Source organism: Vulpes vulpes, chromosome 12, assembly GCF_048418805.1.
Source record: "Vulpes vulpes isolate BD-2025 chromosome 12, VulVul3, whole genome shotgun sequence".
Taxonomy (NCBI): Eukaryota; Metazoa; Chordata; class Mammalia; order Carnivora; family Canidae; genus Vulpes; species Vulpes vulpes.
Genome location: NC_132791.1, coordinates 94,654,289 through 94,674,578, shown reverse-complemented (window position 1 = coordinate 94,674,578; position 20,290 = coordinate 94,654,289). Strand labels below are relative to the sequence as shown.

Here is a 20,290-nt window from a genome sequence, read left to right as displayed (position 1 = left end):
AGGACCAGACAGCCAGTGATTTCATTCCGATTGTGGCAAGCTCCCCCTTCTTTGGTCAAAGCAGCTCTTTATTAGACAGACTCTCCTGCCAGAGTGGAAATGTGATTGTTATCATTTCCAAGCAGTTTTCAGTCTGATACTAACTGGACTAGACTTGGCACAGCCTTCCTTCCTTTTTCCCAGGAAATTTTCACCAAAGAGTTAATTGCATTAAAATGTTCCATGTTTAACTTCTGTCTTAGCTAATGAACAAACTTTCAAGAACAGTCTCCATGTTCTTTCTCAAACCAGAGCAAGGCCTCTTTTATTTTGCTTCAACACTTTTTTTCCGAAACCTCTCTCTCCTTTTCATGCTCTTCATCGCAGTGTAAGTCCATGAAAAATTAACACTGCTGTTCAGCAGGGAAGCTAGCTCTTTTTAAAAGAATGTTCTGGCAAACCTCAACACCAGGACATGCATCTCCCAGCAGATCTGCCTTAGAAAGGTACAATGTGTGATAGAAGCTTCTCCCTAGAGAGTGTGAATCTCAAGGGCTGTGGCAATTATACTAGATTTCCTTTATGTTTTCTCAGCCACCCCTTATGTAGTTCTTGATAGCACATTTGGGATCTACAAACTTGCAAAATTTAAGGTAAGTCACTGTAATGATGTAAGAACCATTATACTTTCTTGGACTCCATGGCCAGTGAAGGAAAGCTGAGGTCTCAAAGTCCAAATTCTACAAACAAAATGACATTTGCAACTGCTAAAAAAAGAAAACAATTTTTTTTAGCAAAAAATTGCTAAAGAAAAAAAAAACTCAGTTTTATGGATAAGACTTTTGTCCATACCAAAGAGTACAAAATATCAGTGTCAACTAGAAAAATAGGCAATGGAACAAGTGGATCTAAGAGTTTATCAGTGTCATGAAAGTTCTAGCCCAAAACATGGCTAGTGTAGCATTTAATGAGAATTAAAGTTGTTTGTTTCCTTAAAGCTAAAACTATAATGTCTTTTAGTTAAATGCAAGAGGTTATTTTCACTCACATTTACAAGTAACCATTTGGATCAGAATTTTTCACTGAAGAATTGATTAGAGTTTTTCATTCATAAAATTATAATTATGTCATATTTATAAAAAGAATTCCTCTGGGTGTAATACCTGAATAATACAACCAGTCACTTGGTAAATTTGACCCTATGGTTAAATAAGATCACAAGTCTCTGTCACAATGCCCATCCCTCCTCTTTCTCCCATTCTAGACTTTTTGACTTAGCTCACGTCAGATTCATACCTGTTAGATATCATCTCATAAAGTCACAAAATCACCAGGTGGTTCAAGCTTTAAGAGAGAAGAGGGTATGGTCATAGGAGGCTGGCACTGGTTGACTACCAGTAGAAAACCTTATCCAAGTGAATTTGCTTTTCAATATCTTCATATGCCTCTCTCTTCACTTTATACCAGAGCCTACTGGACTCAGCAAGCTATCTGAGTCCTGCATTTGTGTTCCTTCTCTGTTTCAACAGTCTAGACAGCTCTCAAAATCTTAGTGCTCAGAATCAAGTTAGATACCCAGTTTGGTAAATAAACGTTTCCTCCTCTCAGGATTCCTACCTTCCCACCACTGCCCTCTAGGTCTGATTTTTAGGTCTCATCAATAGCAGTAACAACAATATTCCAAGTGTAACAGTTCCAATAATAGTATTCAAATGTAACAGTTCTTGGTTCTGTCAGACTAGCTTATTCCCTAAAGCTTCCTCAAAGGTCATAATGGCACTCAGACCTGAAGTGAATGGAATAAAGTATATATATATTAGTCAGCTTCACACATTAACATACAATGTTTACTCTCTCTCAAAATATTTCACCTGTCCACCACCTGCTTCCTTAAGGTAATAAAATAATAAAGGTAATAAAATGAATGAGTATAGGTAATAAAATGTATAGTATAGGTAATAAAATGAATGAGTATGGGACATTAATTTCTAAGGGGTGTATGTAATTTGAAACAACAGTGATGATAATCATACCTTTTTGGTGAATCAGAACAGTAATCAAAAAAACCTCTAACGAGTCTTCTCTCTTCCTTTGCAAGGCTGTCCACTGCTGAGCTAAATCTCTCAGAATCATATCTAGCCACTTCCATTCCTCTTATATGTGCCTCAATCACTCTACATAGAAAGAATCCATTAACTATCAGCTCTATAGGATGCAAAGCGTAAGATGTCTACTAAAATAGCTAACACAGCCCAGAGCCACACTAATGGAGGTATAGAATTCAGAATCCAAAAGATAATAGTTACACCATGTGGTCTTAGAACATCATATAACAGATAGGAGGGAAAAAAGGCCATTTAAAACACAATTTTTAAAAATAGTCCTTTAGTCAAAAAAACTACTCTGCCCTAAATCCACTCTAAGTCACTGCAAGATTCAATAGAAACTCAAAGGGAACTAAACACTAATGGATTCTCAAAAGAAAAACACATTATAATTGAACCATCCTATTCCTTGGCACACATAACAGCTGGTCTGACCCCACGTGGAGTATTATGTTCGATTCTGGCGCCATGTTTTAAGAGGGACAATGATAAACTGGAATACATTCAGAATAGTGCAGCCTTTTCTAGAAACTATTTCATGTGATAAATGGCTGAAAGAATTACTGATCTATATCCACCAGTGAGGGAAATAAGATAACTGTCTGAAATAATAGGAGTGGCTAGCAAGTGGGATTAGAGTTATAAAGAATGGATTAGACCATTAACCAAGGAAAGAAACCTAATAAAAAAAATGCAAATTAAAACGATAGTAAAATACTATTTCCACATTCCTGCACCTCAGGAAATTGGGGTATACAAGTACATATACTTATTTTTTAGTGGAAATGTCTAGTGTTTCACTGGTAGGAAAGGTAGGAAAAGCTTTTCTGGTAGTCAGTTTGGAAAAAAGAATCAAAAGACTTAAAATTGTATGTACCTTGTCACCAAAAGTCTTCACATCTAAGAAGTAATCTTAAGAAAATAACCAGAAATGGGGCAGCCCAGGTGGCTCAGCGGTTTAGCTCCACCTTCGGCCCAAGGCCTGATCCTGGAGACCTGGGACTGAGCCCCACGTCGGGATCCTTGCATGGAGCCTGCTTCTCCCTCTGCCTATGTCTCTGCCCCCCCCCCTCTGTCTCTCATGAATACATAAATGAAATCTTTAAAAAATAAAGAAAACAATCAAATGTTTTCAAAGACTTTTGTAAATGAATGTTCATCAGAACATGAATCATGCTTACAGAAAAACAGGAGAAGTTCCTAAACACTCAGTAAAAATCTCAGGATTTTCTACATTCATAATTGTATAGTGTTTATAATTTACCAATTACTGCTAAATATTTTTCTCATAACTCAGTAATCCCCACAAAAGTCTTCTGAAGAGGATATTATTAAACTCTTTTTATAGAAGAGGAAATTTTATTCAGGGTCTCACAGACAATATGTGGTAAAGTCAGAATTCCAAAATAGGCATCATGTCCCATACTCTCTACTCCACCAACACTATACTAGCTTGGTAACAACTTGGTTAAAAAGTCATGGCATGTTGGGAGGCCCTGCTGGCTCAGTCTGCCTTTGGCTCAGGTCATGAATTCAGGGTCCTGGGATTGAGCCCAGAGTCAGGCTCCCTGCTCAATGGAGAGTCTGCTTGTCCCTCTCCCTCTGCCTGCTGCTTCCTTTGCTGTGCATACTCTCGCTCTCTCATTCTCTCTCTCTGTAAAGAATAAAGTCTTAAAAAAAAAAAGTCATGGCATATAAAAATATGGGCTATCATCTTTAAAAGTGAAAATTTTTAAAAAGGAATATACTATGCTGGTATTAGTCATTAATATCCACCTTAATTCCCTTTTTAGAAAACCAAGACCACATTTACCTTCTTCAGTCTTCTGGTCCCTGTCTCTCTCTCTCTCTCTCTCTTTTTTTAAAAGATTTTATTTTTTTTATTCATGAGACATAAAGAGAGAGAGAGAGAGGCAGAGACATAGGCAGGGGGAGAAGCAGGCTCTACATGGGGAGTTTGATGTGGGACTCGAACCCCAAACCCTAGGACCATGACCTGAGCCAAAGGCAGACACTCAACCGCTGAGCGACCCACGCATCCCTCACCTCTGTCTCTAATATTTCAAAGACTTCACCCAAATCCCCTTCCAGATTCTTGAGATAAAATTCCTCCAGGACAGAGGGTCAGCCCATTGAAGTAGGAACTTGCTCAGTGTCTTTGGCTAATTTTTACTTTCTTCTTTCAAGGGCTAATGTTCTACAGGATCAATGGACACAAGTCGTTGTTTGTTTAAAACAAAAAGGTTTTCAGGCAAGTTCAAAAATAAGTTAATCACGGATTGTTGTTTTTTTCTTTTCATTTAAAAATAATTAGGAAAAAGAAATTGGACGGTGGATATAATTACCAAAAAGAAATTTTAAAATGACCTAGGTCAATCTCAAGCACCTTTCAAATGAGGCCACGATTTGCATTCTTTTCCCTGGTCAAGCTGAATTGTTCCTTGCTATGCTATAGAGACAAACAAGAAACACCTTGGATGACAAAAAACACAAATGCAGTTACTATTTCTTCTGTATTGGAAAATATCTTGGTTTAATTTTTGGCTCACTTGTAGATGTAAGCACATGTTTTAAAGTGATGCTATTTTTCTCCAATTCCCATTAAGGGCTAGATAAAAACATAAATGAGCAGATGGAGGGTTTCATAAATCTCTTTATTAATATCAATCAGAAGTAGAAAAAAATACATAGGTGGAATTGCTTTGAATAATGCAAAGAAGTTTGTTATAGCAAAATATGTATTATATCAAAAACGGTTCTGCTTACTCAGTGTTCTTCCAAAATCTGCAAGTTTGATGAATAGCCTGTGAGAACTGGCGAGAGCCAGGACTTACCCTGATTGTTTAGTTCCTTTGGCTTGAACAATGTCAAGATTTGTGGACAGTCTGATGTCCTGCCAAAGACTTATGTGACTTCCCAGGAGAGCCTTTCATTCTCATGGTTACTCCTGGCTGAAAGCACTTTATTTCTACAGAACTAGTTGTAAATGTGAATCTTATCATAATTCCCTACACGCCCTTCTATTCTGTACCAAATTAATCCAGATATGGAAATGGTGCTTTCTTTTTCACAAACAAAACTCACCAAACAAGCAAGTAAGTTAAACCATACTCACACCAATACTTCATGTGACAGATTTTATTAGAAGTTTGGGAATGTCAAAGAAATTTATATTACACCAAAGCAAACAACAGAAACTGAGCAGAGTATAATCCTTTTTCCAAACTGCTTTTGGTGGCCTGGTCATCAATTGTTCACTGGTTACACTAACACAAATAAAGTTCTGCTAAAACTCTCTCCTTCTCCTTACCCAAACCCTCTCTCACAGCAACATCAGTGTTTTACTAAAAATGGGTTATTTCTATCATAGAACATTTAGCTCTTTCATTTCCTTTTCTCTTGCTAACCTCATATGACTTATTGTGTTTTTTTCTAACAAAGGCATTTCCCTCTACAAGAATGATAATGTTGCTATTAATAATTTATGTCACACACAAAAAAATAACTTATGTCACTTCAGTTGTAATCATAGAATCTTAGAAGTCATGTAGGCCAAGACCCTTATCTCAGTAGATGAGAAATCCCTAAACAAAAGACCAACTGACTTAACCCAAGGTCTTATACCTTAGTAGTGGCAGATCTAGTAGGAAGAAAACAGACAAAAAACAAAAAACATATTCTGATTCTCTCTGGTGTGCTAAATACAAAGACTAAAACATCTTAATATTTACTAATATTCACCAGTGGAAGAAAGTGTTAAGTTCTATCTATCTATCATCTATCTATCTATCTATCTATCTATCTATCTATCTATCTATCACATTGTAAAAATAGTAGGACACTTATTTCATGTTCAACCCATCCCAGGAGCTTTGAATCATCAAATACTTTGGAGCACATAGGTGCACTACATTTCAATGTTGATATGAAGTACTCAGGTTGTGTAAAATGTCTTTGGCATATAGATCCTCTGTATCATGACCCCAAACTTCCTTTCCTAATCTACGGCTATAAATACCATCTATATGTTGGTGACTATCCAAATTCGGATATCTCCACTCCTGACCTCAGCAGCAGACTCCATACTTGTGCCCCTAAATGCTTTCTTTACAAAGCCAACTGGCTGACTGGTAGGCAAAACGAAATTCTTAAATATTTTCTCAGCCTCTCCTTAAATAGTCCCTTCTTTGAATTCTTTATGTCAGTAAGTAGCATCACAGCTGCCCAGTTGCTCAGGGTAAAAGTCCTTTGAATTATCTTTGATTTGGTCCGTTCAATTGTAACCTGTGCCTACTCTATCAGCTCCTTTTCCAAAATACGTTCTGAATCTATTCCCTTCTGTCACGATCATAGCCATTCCATCCAAGCTCCAGGATCTTGTGACTAGACTGCTATAATAATCTCCTTACTAGTTTTCTTCCTCCATTCCTACCCCTTATCTGTTATCTAACAAGACATACAAAGAGATTTTTCTTAAATATAAATCATATTAGGGGTGCCTGAGTGGGTCAGTTGGTTAAGCCTCGGACTCCTGATTTTGGCTTAGGTCATGATCTCAGGGTCATGAGACTGAGCCCCACATCAGGCTCCATGCTCAGCACAAAATCTGCTTGAGATTATCTACCTCTGCCCCTCTTCCTGATTGCTCTCTCTCTCAAATAAATAAATAAATAAATACATACCTACATACGATTTTTTAAAAATATATTTTTTATCCTATTATAATAATCTTCTACTCAAAATCCTCCAATGTCTTTCCATGATACTCAGTATAATAATCAAGTTCTTTTCTAGAGCCTACAATGCCCTTCATGATCTGGCTCTGCCTCTCTCTTTGTGGTTAAATATATCCACCTCTTCCTTTATGAGCTTTATTTTATATCTTGTTTAAGAAATCCTAGTGGAAAAAAAGAAAGAAAGAAAGAAATCCTGGTGGAGGAAGGGGAGGGCTCCAAGCTGCCAGTATAGAAAGATCCTAAATGTACCTTCTCCCATAAATGCACCAAATCTATAGATACATATAGGTCATTTCCCTCTGAAAAAGATCTAAAAACTAGATGAACTTTTCTCCACAAAAAAAGGATTAAAGGTCACATTGAGATCAATAGGAGAATCAGAGAAATGATCTCTCTCTCTCTCTCTCTCTCTCACACACACACACACACACAAAACAAAAACCCACTCCTGGTGTAGCAACATACAATACAGAGGGATCTCACCAGACAAGGGCTTCTCCAGGAGGAACGAGGGTTTGGGCATGCCAGCCCCTAGAATCTGCATCAGAGAGATGAGCCCCTGAAATTATTGGCCGGGAAAAATCAGCAGTTTAGGGGCTAATACCAAGGTTCCCAAAGTGCCATAGAAATTCCTCTTGGAGGGTCCACATGTGGTCTTGCTCACCATGAGACTCACCAGTTTGAAAAGTACCTAGTTTGTCTTGATGAAGTCCCAATAGTTCATTTTTGCTTTTGTTTCTTTTGCCTTTGTGGATGTATCTTGCAAGAAGTTACTGTGGCCAAGTTCAAAAAGGGTGTTGCCTGTGTTCTCCTCTAGGATTTTGATGGAATCTTGTCTCACATTTAGATCTCTCATCCATTTTGAGTTTATCTTTGTGTATGGTGCAAGAGAGTGGTCCAGTTTCATTCTTCTGCATGTGGATGTCCAATTTTCCCAGCACCATTTATTGAAGAGACTGTCTTTCTTCCAATGGATAGTCTTTCCTCCTTTATCGAATATTAGATGACCATACATTTCAGGGTCCACTTCTGGGTTCTCTATTCTGTTCCATTGATCTATGTGTCTGTTTTTGTGCCAGTACCACACTGTCTTGATGACCACAGCTTTGTGGTACAACCTGAAATCTGGCATTGTGATGCCCCCAGCTATGGTTTTCTTTTTTAAAATTCCCCTGGCTATTCGGGGTCTTTTCTGATTCCACACAAATCTTAAAATAATTTGTTCTAACTCTCTGAAGAAAGTCCATGGTATTTTTTGATAGGGATTGCATTAAACGTGTAAACTGCCCTGGGTAACATTGACATTTTTACAATATTAATTCTGCCAATCCATGAGCATGGAATATTTTTCCATCTCTTTGTGTCTTCCTCAATTTCCTTCAGAAGTGTTCTATAGTTTTTAGGGTATAGATCCTTTACCTCTTTGGTTAGGTTTATTCCTAGGTATCTTATGCTTTTGGGTGCAATTGTAAATGGGATTGACTCCTTAATTTCTCTTTCTTCAGTCTCATTGTTAGTGTATAGAAATGCCATTGATTTCTGGGCATTGATTTTGTATCCTGCCACGCTACCAAATTGCTGTATGAGTTCTAGCAATCTTGGGGTGGAGGCTTTTGGGTTTTCTATGTAGAGTATCATGTCATCGGCGAAGAGGGAGAGTTTGACTTCTTCTTTGCCAATCTGAATGCCTTTAATGTCTTTTTGTTGTCTGATTGCTGAGGCGAGGACTTCCAGAACTATGTTGAACAGCAGTGGTGAGAGTGGACATCCCTGTCTTGTTCCTGATCTTAGGGGAAAGGCTCCCAGTGCTTCCCCATTGAGAATGATATTTGCTGTGGGCTTTTCGTAAATGGCTTTTAAGATGTCAAGGAAAGTTCCCTCTATCCCAACACTCTGAAGGGTTTTGATCAGGAATGGAGGCTGTATTTTGTCAAATGCTTTCTCTGCATCTAATGAGAGTATCATATGGTTCTTGGTTTTTCTCTTGCTGATATGATGAATCACATTGATGGTTTTACGAGTGTTGAACCAGCCTTGTGTCCCAGGGATAAATCCTACTTGGTCATGGTGAATAATTTTCTTAATGTGTTGTTGGATCCTATTGGCTAGTATCTTGTTGAGAATTTTTGCATCCATTTTCATCAGGGATATTGGTCTGTAATTCTCCTTTTTGGTGGGATCTTTGTCTGGTTTCGGAATTAAGGTGATGCTGGCCTCATAGAACGAATTTGGAAGTACTCCATCTCTTTCTATCTTTACAAACAGCTTTAGTAGAATAGGTATGATTTCTTCTTTAAACGTTTGATAGAATTCTCCTGGGAAGCCATCTATTGGGACTTCATCAAGATCAGAAGCTTTTGCACAGCAAAGATACAGTCAACAAAACTAAAAGACAACCTACAGAATGGGAGAAGATATTTGCAAATGACATATCAGATAAAGGGCTAGTTTCCAAAATCTATAAAGAACTTATTAAACTCAACACCAAAAAAACAAACAACCCAATCATGAAATGGGCAAAAGACATGAAGAGAAATCTCACAGAGGAAGACATGGACATGGCCAACATGCACATGAGAAAATGCTCTGCATCACTTGCCATCAGGGAAATACAAATCAAAACCACAATGAGAGACCACCTCACACCAGTGAGAATGGGGAAAATTAACAAGGCAGGAAACAACAAATGTTGGAGAGGATGCGGAGAAAAGGGAACCCTCTTACACTGTTGGTGGGAATGTGAACTGGTGCAGCCACTCTGGAAAACTGTGTGGAGGTTCCTCAAAGAGTTAAAAATAGACCTGCCCTACGACCCAGCAATTGCACTGTTGGGGATTTACCCCAAAGATTCAGATGCAATGAAACGTCGGGACACCTGCACCCTGATGTTTCTATCAGCAATGGCCACAATAGCCAAACTGTGGAAGGAGCCTCGGTGTCCATCGAAAGATGATGGATAAAGAAGATGTGGTTTATGTATACAATGGAATATTCCTCAGCCATTAGAAACGAAAAATACCCACCATTTGCTTCAACGTGGATGGAACTGGAGGGTATTATGCTGAGTGAAGTAAGTCAATCGGAGAAGGACAAACAGTGTATGTTCTCATTCATTTGGGGAATATAAATAATAGTGAAAGGGAATATAAAGGAAGGGAAAAGAAATGTTGGGAAATATCAGGAAGGGAGACAGAACATAAAGACTCCTAACTCGGGGAAACGAACTAGGGGTGGTGGAAGGGGAGGAGGGCGGGTGTTGGAGGGGAATGGGTGACAGGCACTGAGGCGGACACTTGACGGGATGAGCACTGGGTGTTTTTCTGTATGTTGGTAAATTGAACACCAATAAAAATTAATTTAAAAAAAAAAGAAAAAAAGAAAAGTACCTAGTTTGAAACAGTACCTAGACTATACTTAAGGGACATTTATTTGCTGATGAAGGAGTGATGGCTGGAGGGGTGCGGGATCATGAAATGATCGGTGGAGATGGAGACACTGAAGGACACCATTGTTGTACTCTACATAGAGCAGGCAGCACAGGTGGGTGACTCAGACCCAGCACCCTTTCCAGGTAGGTGCCAGTGGTCTCAGCACTTGCTAAGGTCATAGAATGCAGGCAGTTGTAGTGCTTCCCTATCATCTGGCTGGGCTGGAAAACAATGGTAGTGGTATTGTCCCACTTGCAGCTTGAAGCCAGCAGAGGCACACAGACATGGCACTCTCTCATGGCATTACTGAAGCCATTGGGCACACACAAATCAAGACACTTTCCCACTGCTTTCTGAAGCCAGCTAGCATGCTCTGCCCTCTACACCTCCCCCTGCCTCTCTAATGTCAGCTGGCATGGGCAATCGACGCAGGGCACAATGCTTGATCACCTGGCCCTGGTGGCCAAAAGGGCTGACATTTCAAAGCTCCACAGGACTGTAACAATCAGAAAGGAAGTTCTTGATAGGCCATGCCCCCCCCCCCAGGGCCCTGCACTGATTGTCCTTGCATACCCCAACAATGGCAGCATACTAGGAATAAACCAAGAAGTTTAGATAATTACAAAGACTGAGAGACAATCAAGAGCTAGGGCTAAGTTAAATGAGAAGAATCATCACCTATAAGGCCACTCCTTCAAGGCTGAGAGAGCTGTTTTTGCCTAATACATTCAAACACAGAGAATCAAACAAAACGAAAAAGCAGAGAACTATGAAATTTTTGTTGAACTATAAAACATTCGCAAATGAAAGAAGACAATGATTCTTGCTTGTCATTTTTAATATGACCTTAATGATTTGAAGTAATCTACCTGATAAATAATTCTAAGGAATGGTCATAAAGATGCTTCCCAAACTTGGGGGAAGAATGCATAAACACAGTGGGAACTTCAACAATGAGAGAAAATATAAGAAAGTACCAAATGGAAGACACAGAACTGAGGAGAGAATTGGAAAATACACTAGAGGGGTTCAACAGCAGACTGGGTGAAGTAGAAGAATGGATCAGTGAGCTGAAAGGTAAAGCAAGAGAACTCAACCAGACAGAGCAGCAAAAAGAAAAAAATAATTTAAAAAAATGACAATAACTTAAAGGACCTCTAGATGATAGTTCTTTGAAGTTTTTCTACTTGCTCTAAGGACTATTAAATACCATGTTTTTGAAAATGCTGCATGTGCTCTTGAGAAGATGTGTTCTCCAGTTATTGGGTAGAGGACTCAATTTATATCCATTAAGTCAAATTTCTAACAATGTTTTCTCATCTTCTCCACCTGTTTTTATGTATTCTTCAAATACTAGAGAGGTAGTTTGAAATCTTTCACTATGACAGAGGATTTTTCTCTCTCTCCTAGAACTTAAATAGTTTTTGCTTTCTACATTTTATAGCCACTTTATTACTGCATATAAGTTTAGAATTGTTATGTACTACTTGTAAATTGACTCTTTTGACATTTCATAGTTAGTCTCCTAGCCTTAATAATTTATGTTTTGCTTAACAAAAACACAAGTACCCCGGAGTATTTTGTTTTGTTGTTATTTATGGGGGTTTTGGACTTCTGTTTGTTTGTTTTGGCCTGGTTTATTGTTTTCTTTTTACTCTTTATATGTCCTTAATTTGTAGATTTATTGTTTCCAAAATTCAAATAAGTGGATTTTGTTTTTTACCCAATCTGATTATGCTCTGCCTTTTAATTGATAATGTTAATCCTTTTTATTTATTGTAATTATGGAAATATTTTGATTTATCCAACCATTTCAAGCATACTACCTTGTGTTTCCTAGTTTTTCTTTCCTTTTATGCTTTTATATTGATTTAGCTTTGGTTTTTTTTTTCTTATTCAATCTTCTTTTCTGCTAATTTGAAAATTATAAACTTTATCTTTAATCTCTCAGTGCTCACTCCTGAAATTTTATCATGCAAACTTAGCAATGTCAGAAGCTAATCAAATCTCTACTTTCCTCCCTGAATAGACACTTTTCCAAAGAAGACATACAAATGACCAACAACAGATCATTGTAGATAATTTTCCAAAGAAAACATACAAATGACCAACAGGTACATGGAAAGGTGCTCAACAATCATAGAGAAAACACAAATTAAAACTACACTGTAATATTACTTCACAACTATTGAAATGGGTGCCATCAAAAAGATAAGAGACAGCAGGTATTGGTGAAGATGTGGAGGGAAGTGACCTAATCCTTGTACAGTGTTCATAGGAATGTAAATTGGCACAGCCATTATGGAAAACAGTAAGGAGATTCTTTTAACAATTAAAAATAGAACTACTATTTGATCCAGTAATCCCACTTCTAGGTATATATTCAAAAGAATTAGAATTACTATGAAAAAGAAATACCTGTACACCCTTCCTTGTTGCAGTATTATTCACAATAGCCAAGACATGCAAACAACTTAAGTGTCCATGGATGGGAAAATGAACAAGGAAAATGTGAGGTAGTTAGATATACATATACATATACATATACATATACATATACATATACATATACGTTATATACATACTTATTCATTGGAATATTTTTAATCATTAAAAAAGGAAGTTCTGCCATTTGCAACAGAACAGATGGAACTTGAGGGCATTATGCTAGATGAAACAAGTCAGAGAAAGAAAAATACTGTATGATCTCACTTATATGTGGAATCTAAAAAGAGCCAAATTCATAGAACAGAGAGTAGAACGATGGTTGTCAGGAACTAGCAAAAGGAGAAAATGTTGATCAAGGGTACAAACTTCCAGTTATAAGATGACTAAGTTCTGGGGACCTAATATACAGCATGAACTATATAGTTAACAATACTGTATTATAAGCTTGAAAATTGCTAAGAAAGTAAATTCCTAAATATTGACAGCACACAAACACAGATTATAATTATGTGAGGAGATGGAAATGTCAACTAACTTCCCTGTGATATTCATTTTGAAAAATATACGTATATATCAAATCATTACATTGTACACTTTAAACTTACACAACGTTATATGCCTTTATATCTCAGTAAAGTTGGAAAAATATTCCTACCCTCCTCCTGAGAAATACAAAAACCTTAACTTCATTCCCCTCCCTCACAATTTATATGCTATTGTTTTCCATTATTTTAGTTTATCCAGTTTTTTCAAAACCCCACAAATAAGATATTATTAACATTATTACTTTAAGCTGCTAATCATTGGCATTCTCCTGGTATCATTTTCTTTCTAAAGCATCCTTCAGAAATTCATTTAGTGTAAGTTTCTTAAAGCTGAACTCTCTGTATTCTTGTTTTACTTAAAAATGACATTATTTTGTGCAATTTCAGATGTAGTTTTATTTGAATTAGAATTTTAGGTAGTTATTTACTCATGTCACTTTGGAGATTTTGATTTTAATTTTTTACTGTCCTCTGATTTCCATTGTTCCTGAGAATTCAGATGTTAACAATTTTCTGTATTTTGTAGATGATTTACCTTTTAAAATTTTCTAAGATTTTTTTATGTTTTATACTACAATCTATCAATTGAAATACTGTAATAAAATATATTTTATTTACCCTGTTTGACTCCCCTATATTCATGGAAAAAATAGCTTTTATCATTCTGGAAAATTTTAGAAATCATCTCTTCAAGTATTGCCTCCCACCCACCATCCTCTCTATTACCTCATATGCACTCTGATTAGACATATGTTAGACCTTTACATTTTATCCTCCATGATTGCATATCTTTTATCTATATTTTTCCCCTCTTTGCTCTATATGGCTGATTTATCAGAAACATTCCTCTAGTTAACGAATTCTTTTAGTTTGTATATAACATTAGAAATATACTTTGAGCTCTAATTTCAATTACCATATTTTTTAATTTCTAGGTTCTGTTGGCTAATTTTCAAATCTTTCTAGTCATTGTTGATAGTCTCTTTTTCTTTTTTTAAAGATTTTATTTATTTATTCATGAGAGACACAGAGAGAGGCAGAGACATAGGCAGTGGGAAAAGCAGCAGGACTCGATCCTGGGATCCCAGGATCATGCCCTGAGCCCAAGACAGAAGCTCAACTACTGAGCTACCCAGGCATCTCAATAGTCTCTTGTTCTTAATTTATTTTCATGATTCCTTTTTTATTCCTTCAAAGTTTTCATATTTTATTTTCTGTATTTGAGCAATAGAAAAGTTAAAGTAAATTGGTGGTTTAAATCTGTTGTTTACTTCTGCTAATTCTTATTATCCATGGCTTGCTGACTTGAGTGCTTGTACTTTTAATTTTGAGCTTATATTTAAACCCTGGGAATTCAGAGAGGCTTGTAGAGGAAGGTGTCTCCCAGGAGGTATTTGTGTTTCTTCCGGGTGCCTGGAGGCCCTCAGATAAACACGTGTCCACGTCCATGACATCTCCACTCACTCTTAGATCCCACTGTCACTTACATTGCAAACACAGTTGCCATTCAGAAACTAAAATATTCTGTCCCTGACAATTATCAAAACCCTTTTCATTTAATGTCAGACCTAGTCTCCTCTGGTTACCTCAGAGGGAAATCTGGATCTGGGTATTGTCCCTCTTCTCCTTCACCCCCACCCAGGCATCCTCCACCTACCAGAATTTGCCAGCTTTAGTCCTTGATCCTCCCTGGATTAGGACCAAGGGAAAAGGGATTAGAAAAAAAGAACCATGCAGGAGCAGAGCCATTTTTGTGCTGTATGTGTGGCTGGATGCTTTTTTTCCCTCATAGACATTTTCTTGGGCACTTGAAAGATTCCCCCATTGGGTTTTTCCAACAGCAATTCCTGACCCATGGATCTTTCTTCCCATCTCAACTGGCTGTTTCCCCTCAGCCCTGAGTCCTCTGGCAGTTTGCCTTGCACAGACTCTCACAGTTGGAATCCATTATTTCCTCCAGCCAGGCCTCTTGAGCAGACCTTAAAAAATAGCTACGCGCCTGCTCTCCCTCCCATGCAGACCACATCTGGCCTAAGAAGGGCATCCTATGATCCTCAAGGGAAGCACAGTCATCTCCCCCATGCAGCCACAACTCCCCTTTGCTCCACCTCGCCTGCCAGTGTCTCTTTCCCTCCTGATTTCTCACCTGATAAATGTGGACTGAATACAACACATTGTGTTGTACTGCAATAGGCTATCTTTCTCCAGAAAGACTTCATTTGGCTTGTGGCAAAAAATCAAGTATATGAAAGCAGTCTGTCTACATCCTGGCAAGAATCGGGCCCTTTTGAACCCTATGCTGGATGTCCCACTCCTATGGCTTAATCTTTAGGGTCTCAACTGACAGTTCAGCGTTTTACAGGACTACTCCTCTTTGGTGGTCTGAGCTGAAAGTCAAGTCTACCCAACCCCAAGAGCACACCAGCAACTTTGCTCAGCTTTTAAGCCTCTTAACAGCTGCTTTTGTTTCCTTGCTTAGCCTTTCACTTTTCACAGGCACAGCTTGGAAATCTGGAAATGCCTTGAAGAGGAATTGCCTGCAGATTCAATTCTCTCTGGTTCCCTTTACCCTATGTTCATGGCCCATCAAGTCCTGGCAACCTTCTACTCTAAACTTCTTTGTGGCAAGCTATGAGCTACCACATTCTGTCTGGGTTCTGCACTCGTGACAGGACCTGAATTGGCAAATGCTCCAGGGGAACAAAACAGCTGTAAAGAAAAGACTCACTTCAATGCATTTCTCTCCTGTCTAGCATCTTGATCCTTTGAATCCTGGCAACCTTGATTGTTCTTTGATGCTTTCAGACTATTTTACATTTCATTTTATTCAGCTTTCACCATTCTTCAGCATGAGGGTTATTCTGACACAAACTACTCCTTCACAGAAATGGAAATCCCCTTCAAGGCTTTGTTTTGTTTTGTTTTTCCAAGAAATGTACCAGATCATATATTTTCTTGTTTAATAAAAATGTCTTTCTGTTGGCTCTCAATGTGGAAGATAATTTGATGCAGAACAAAATCCTTGGTCCACGTTTCCTCAAAATTCTGTAGATGCTGGCCCATACTCCTACTGCATTTAGCATTTCAGAGGAAAAACTCCCCATGGGAGTTGGATTTTTTATTGCTTTATAACAGGTGTTAAAATTAATTACATTAATATTTTGGCCAAGACACCAGAAAGAACGATAGCTACAAAGCAATGTTTGCACATATTTTCTGAGTAGGTGCTTAAGAAGGGATTTCACCGTTTGAACCCTCTCCATAACCGGAGGCCAGTGGTATAAGAAATTGGGATGATTTGTGAGGAAGACCTTCTGGGATGCGTTTGGAGTGTTGTGAGTCCCAAAGTCTTACTGGTTCTCTTACTTCAAGTGTTTGGGGGTAGGGAAGCTCATTGAACCACTCAGAAACCTTGAAATGCTTCCCATCTTTGAGATTAGGAGACCCTTTTCACATAGCTTTCTAGTAAAGCTTGTATACTCACCATACCCAATAATAAGTATTATATGGTCTCAATGTAATCAAACATGCACAGGAAAAAAAATGTTTTAAGGAAACACACCAAAAGAATTATAATGTCCTTGGAATCTGGGTGCTTTTTATTTTTGTCTTCATATTGTTCCTTATTTTCCAAAAATTTACAAACCTATATACTGCTTTATATAATTTGAAATTGTTTCTTAAGTACATAAATGTAAAAATTTTAACATACACTGTGTATGTTACATACTTTGCATTTTTAACATACAACTACAGCAAAAAAACTTGAACCCACCCCTACCCCACCCCACCACCAAACAAAACAAAACAAAAACAAACCCGAAAAACAGTGCTTTTCTCTAGATAATGATTTTCCTCTATTTACCTGTATTTTTTTTTATTTTTTATTTTTTAAATTAACTAATCTCTACACCCGAGGTGAAGCTCCAACTCACAACCTGGAGCTCCAGTCACACGCTCCACCCTCTGAGCCAGCCAAGCACCTCTATTTATCTGTATTTCCAAACTGTTATATAATGGGGGGGAGGCGGGACTTTAAGAAAATACCAGTTCTAGACACACAGTAGGCCTGTGTGAGGAGCGGCGCGGAGCTCTCTCCCACACCAGCCCAAGTCAGACCTAGTCCTTGGTCTGCCTCTTGGCCAAGTGTTCAGCTCCTTTCCTTCCCCTTCACTACCTTCTGTACTCGCCCCCCTTCCCCCCTCCGGACCCCTGTGCTGCTCACAGTCAGGCCCACTTAACTGGCCCTGGGATACACACATCCTCAAACATCTTCATTCCATTGTTTCACCCTCACTTTAGGAGTCTTATTTCCCCAGGAGCTAGAACTCTCCTCCTTGAGGGCAGGGATGCAACTTCGCCCAAGCTCCTGCTCTAAGCTGAGCTCAGGTGGGGCTCTGCACTGACGCAGGTGCATTAAATGCAGCAGGTGCTTCTGCTGTGCGGCTCTGCACTGACGCAGGTGCATTAAATGCAGCAGGTGCTTCTACTGTGCCTTTCTCCGCGGGCACCACCACGCCTGGGCCCTTCCATGGAATCCCCAGCCCCGGCTTTCCTGGGGAAACCAACGAAGGCCGACAGGGACCAAGAAGCGCACTGATGTGACCACCGCGGTCCCTCCCGCGGGTCAGTGATTAGCGCGGTCGGGGGAGGTCCTGCATCCCCCCCTCCCCTCCTTGCGCACAGTCGGTCCTTACAGCTCCAGTCCCAGAGGCTGCCTTCAGGGAATCGCGTTGAAACATTCATCAGCCTTTCCAGGTGCACGGCCCAGACGGGCGCAGAGCACCTGACCGGGCAGGGGCAAGGGGCCCTTGGAGCTGCCGGGGCCGCAGAGGAGGGGGAGGGTGCACAGCGTTTGCAGGGAGCGTGGGGCGCACGCGGGGAGGGAGCCCCAGGCCGCAGGAGCCCGCTCGGGCCTCACGGGAGCCCGCCGCGCGCACCTGCCCAGGAGCGCACCTGCCCAGGAGCGCACGCGCAGGGGATGGGCCTGCGGGGCCGAGAGCCCTGGCAATTCTCCAAAATACCCAGGAGAGGCAAGCCCTGGGCTGCCAGGACCCCTGGAGTGCGTGTGATTCGGCCCTCCCGGGGTGCCTGGGCCTCCCACCCGGCACCTCTTCCCTCGCCACCAGGTCCTGCGCTCTGGGCGCACGGGCCCCCTGGGGGTGCAGCGCGGCCGGAGCCCGAGGGCCCACAGCCCTGGAGCTGGCGCGCAGAGGGAGGGGTCGGGCCAGAGCCGGAGAACTGCCACGGAGCCACAGGTTTCTGGAGGCCTGTGCGGCCGCTGCCATCCGGGCCCCGCGCGGACAGATGCTGCGTGGGTCCCGGGAGCTCGCCACCTCCGCCAGCCACGCCGCTGCAGCCTCGGGAAGGCTCCACGTCGGGGGCTGCGGGGGGGGGGGGGGCGGGGGGGGGGGACGCCGGCCAGGCTCGCCTGCTCCCCAAAGTCTCAGCATTTTGAAGTCATTTTCCCAAAATCAAACTTTAAATAACCACCGGTGACTTGCCTGTGGGCCGCGCAATACCGTGAGGAGCTCTACTCCGACCTGGATGGGATGCGCAGTATTTTTTTTTTTTTTTTTTTCCTGCTGTTTTGCTTTTGAATCAAATGCAGTGATTAGGGAAGTTTTAAGATTCAGGTCAGGTTTTCCTAGGACCTCCAGGCCAGGGAATGCGCTAGATTTTAGGGCAACGGCGCCATCTGGTGCTTGTGGTGCACAGGTGCGGGCTTGCGCGGGGAGCCCAGGCAGGTGATGTAATGGTCCATGATTGTCCCTTAGAGAGGGCTCTGCAGCAGGCCCTGCACTGCCAGGCGGTTTGTGCTTGATTCTCTTGTAAATGAGCCAAGGGGCTTCTCCAGTGGGCCACTGTTATGTGTCGGAACTGAAATTTCCCTCTTTGACTGCAATCTAGTCCAGAGCTACCAGATTTGAAAGTGAAGGGGACGTGGGGGTCACAATCCAACTTCCTGGATTCACAGCCGTGAAGTGGGATGCCGGTGACCTTTCCCATGTCCAGCCAAGTCAGGAGGTGAAGCCATGCCTTCGGGTTCCAGACTGAGGAATTGTTTCACTTTGCTACATTCTCTTGACCACCACCAGCTCTTCCATTCCCTCAGGCCTGAAGAACGGGCTCCTGACTTCCTGAAAAAAATTGGGGGATGTGATTGGAGCAAGGCTCTCCTTCAGTGCCTCATCTTACCTGGGCTAGTTCCCTGTTGCACACTCTGACCTCTCCGCAGTTCCTCTCCTGTTCACCACCCGCCCCCCCACCCCCACGCTCACCCCCTAACCTTGGCTGACATCCTGAGCTGCATGTTCATATCTGGCACTTCATCCGGCCAAGACGAACAGGAGGTCACCATGCTGGACTGGGCCCGCAGCAAATTTAGGCTATTGGACTTTAGATGAACCCTCATTGCAACTCGGGGCTTTCAACATTTGTTGATTCCTGCATTGCAGATATTCCAAATGGTTTCTTCTGATCTGCAGCTCTTGCCCTTACATGCCTCACAGTTTGAGAGACAAATTCTCCTGCTTTCCAGAGAGGAAATTTGCCTCACAGAGAGCTTCCCTATGTTGCCTCTTTTGCACTTAAACTCTTATGTATCATCCTCTATCTTGTTGTTCTCTCTTACCTCAGGGGATAGAAGTCCTTAGTCTTTTCCAAACCAAATGCATCTACTTTTACTCCTAATATAAATTATTGAGCCCAAACAAAACAGAAGAAAGGAGGAACTTTGAGAAAATATAAGAATCTAAGGGAAGCTTCAAGAAATAATCAATAATATTCTTGGGATAAAGAAAAAGAAAAGGTATTGCATCCCTGAGAAAAAATGCCATGAAAAAAGGATTATTCAGAGGTTGGAAAAGATGTCTGGGAAATTAAAAAATATATATATGATAGCAACAATGAAAGATTCAAAGAATTAGAATAGAAGTTTAGAGAAGCCCCCAGAAAGTCAAACACAAAGGCAAAAAGATTTATTTTTTTTTAAAAAAAAAGAAAATACAGAATTAGTCCAAAATCAGAAGCAGAAATGTAATTTGAGG

At 40.4% G+C, this 20,290-nt stretch overlaps 1 protein-coding gene across 1 annotated transcript in view; it reads right to left on the bottom strand.

Moving 5' to 3' along the window:
• The window catches only part of F13A1 (coagulation factor XIII A chain), a 407,954-nt gene extending 389,152 nt beyond the window's left edge, over positions 1-18,802 (bottom strand). The window contains exon 1 of the mRNA XM_072729187.1: positions 18,746-18,802. The gene's annotated coding sequence lies outside the window, so the exon portion shown is untranslated. The remainder of the gene's footprint in view (positions 1-18,745) is intronic.
• Between the last annotated feature and the right edge of the window lie 1,488 nt (positions 18,803-20,290).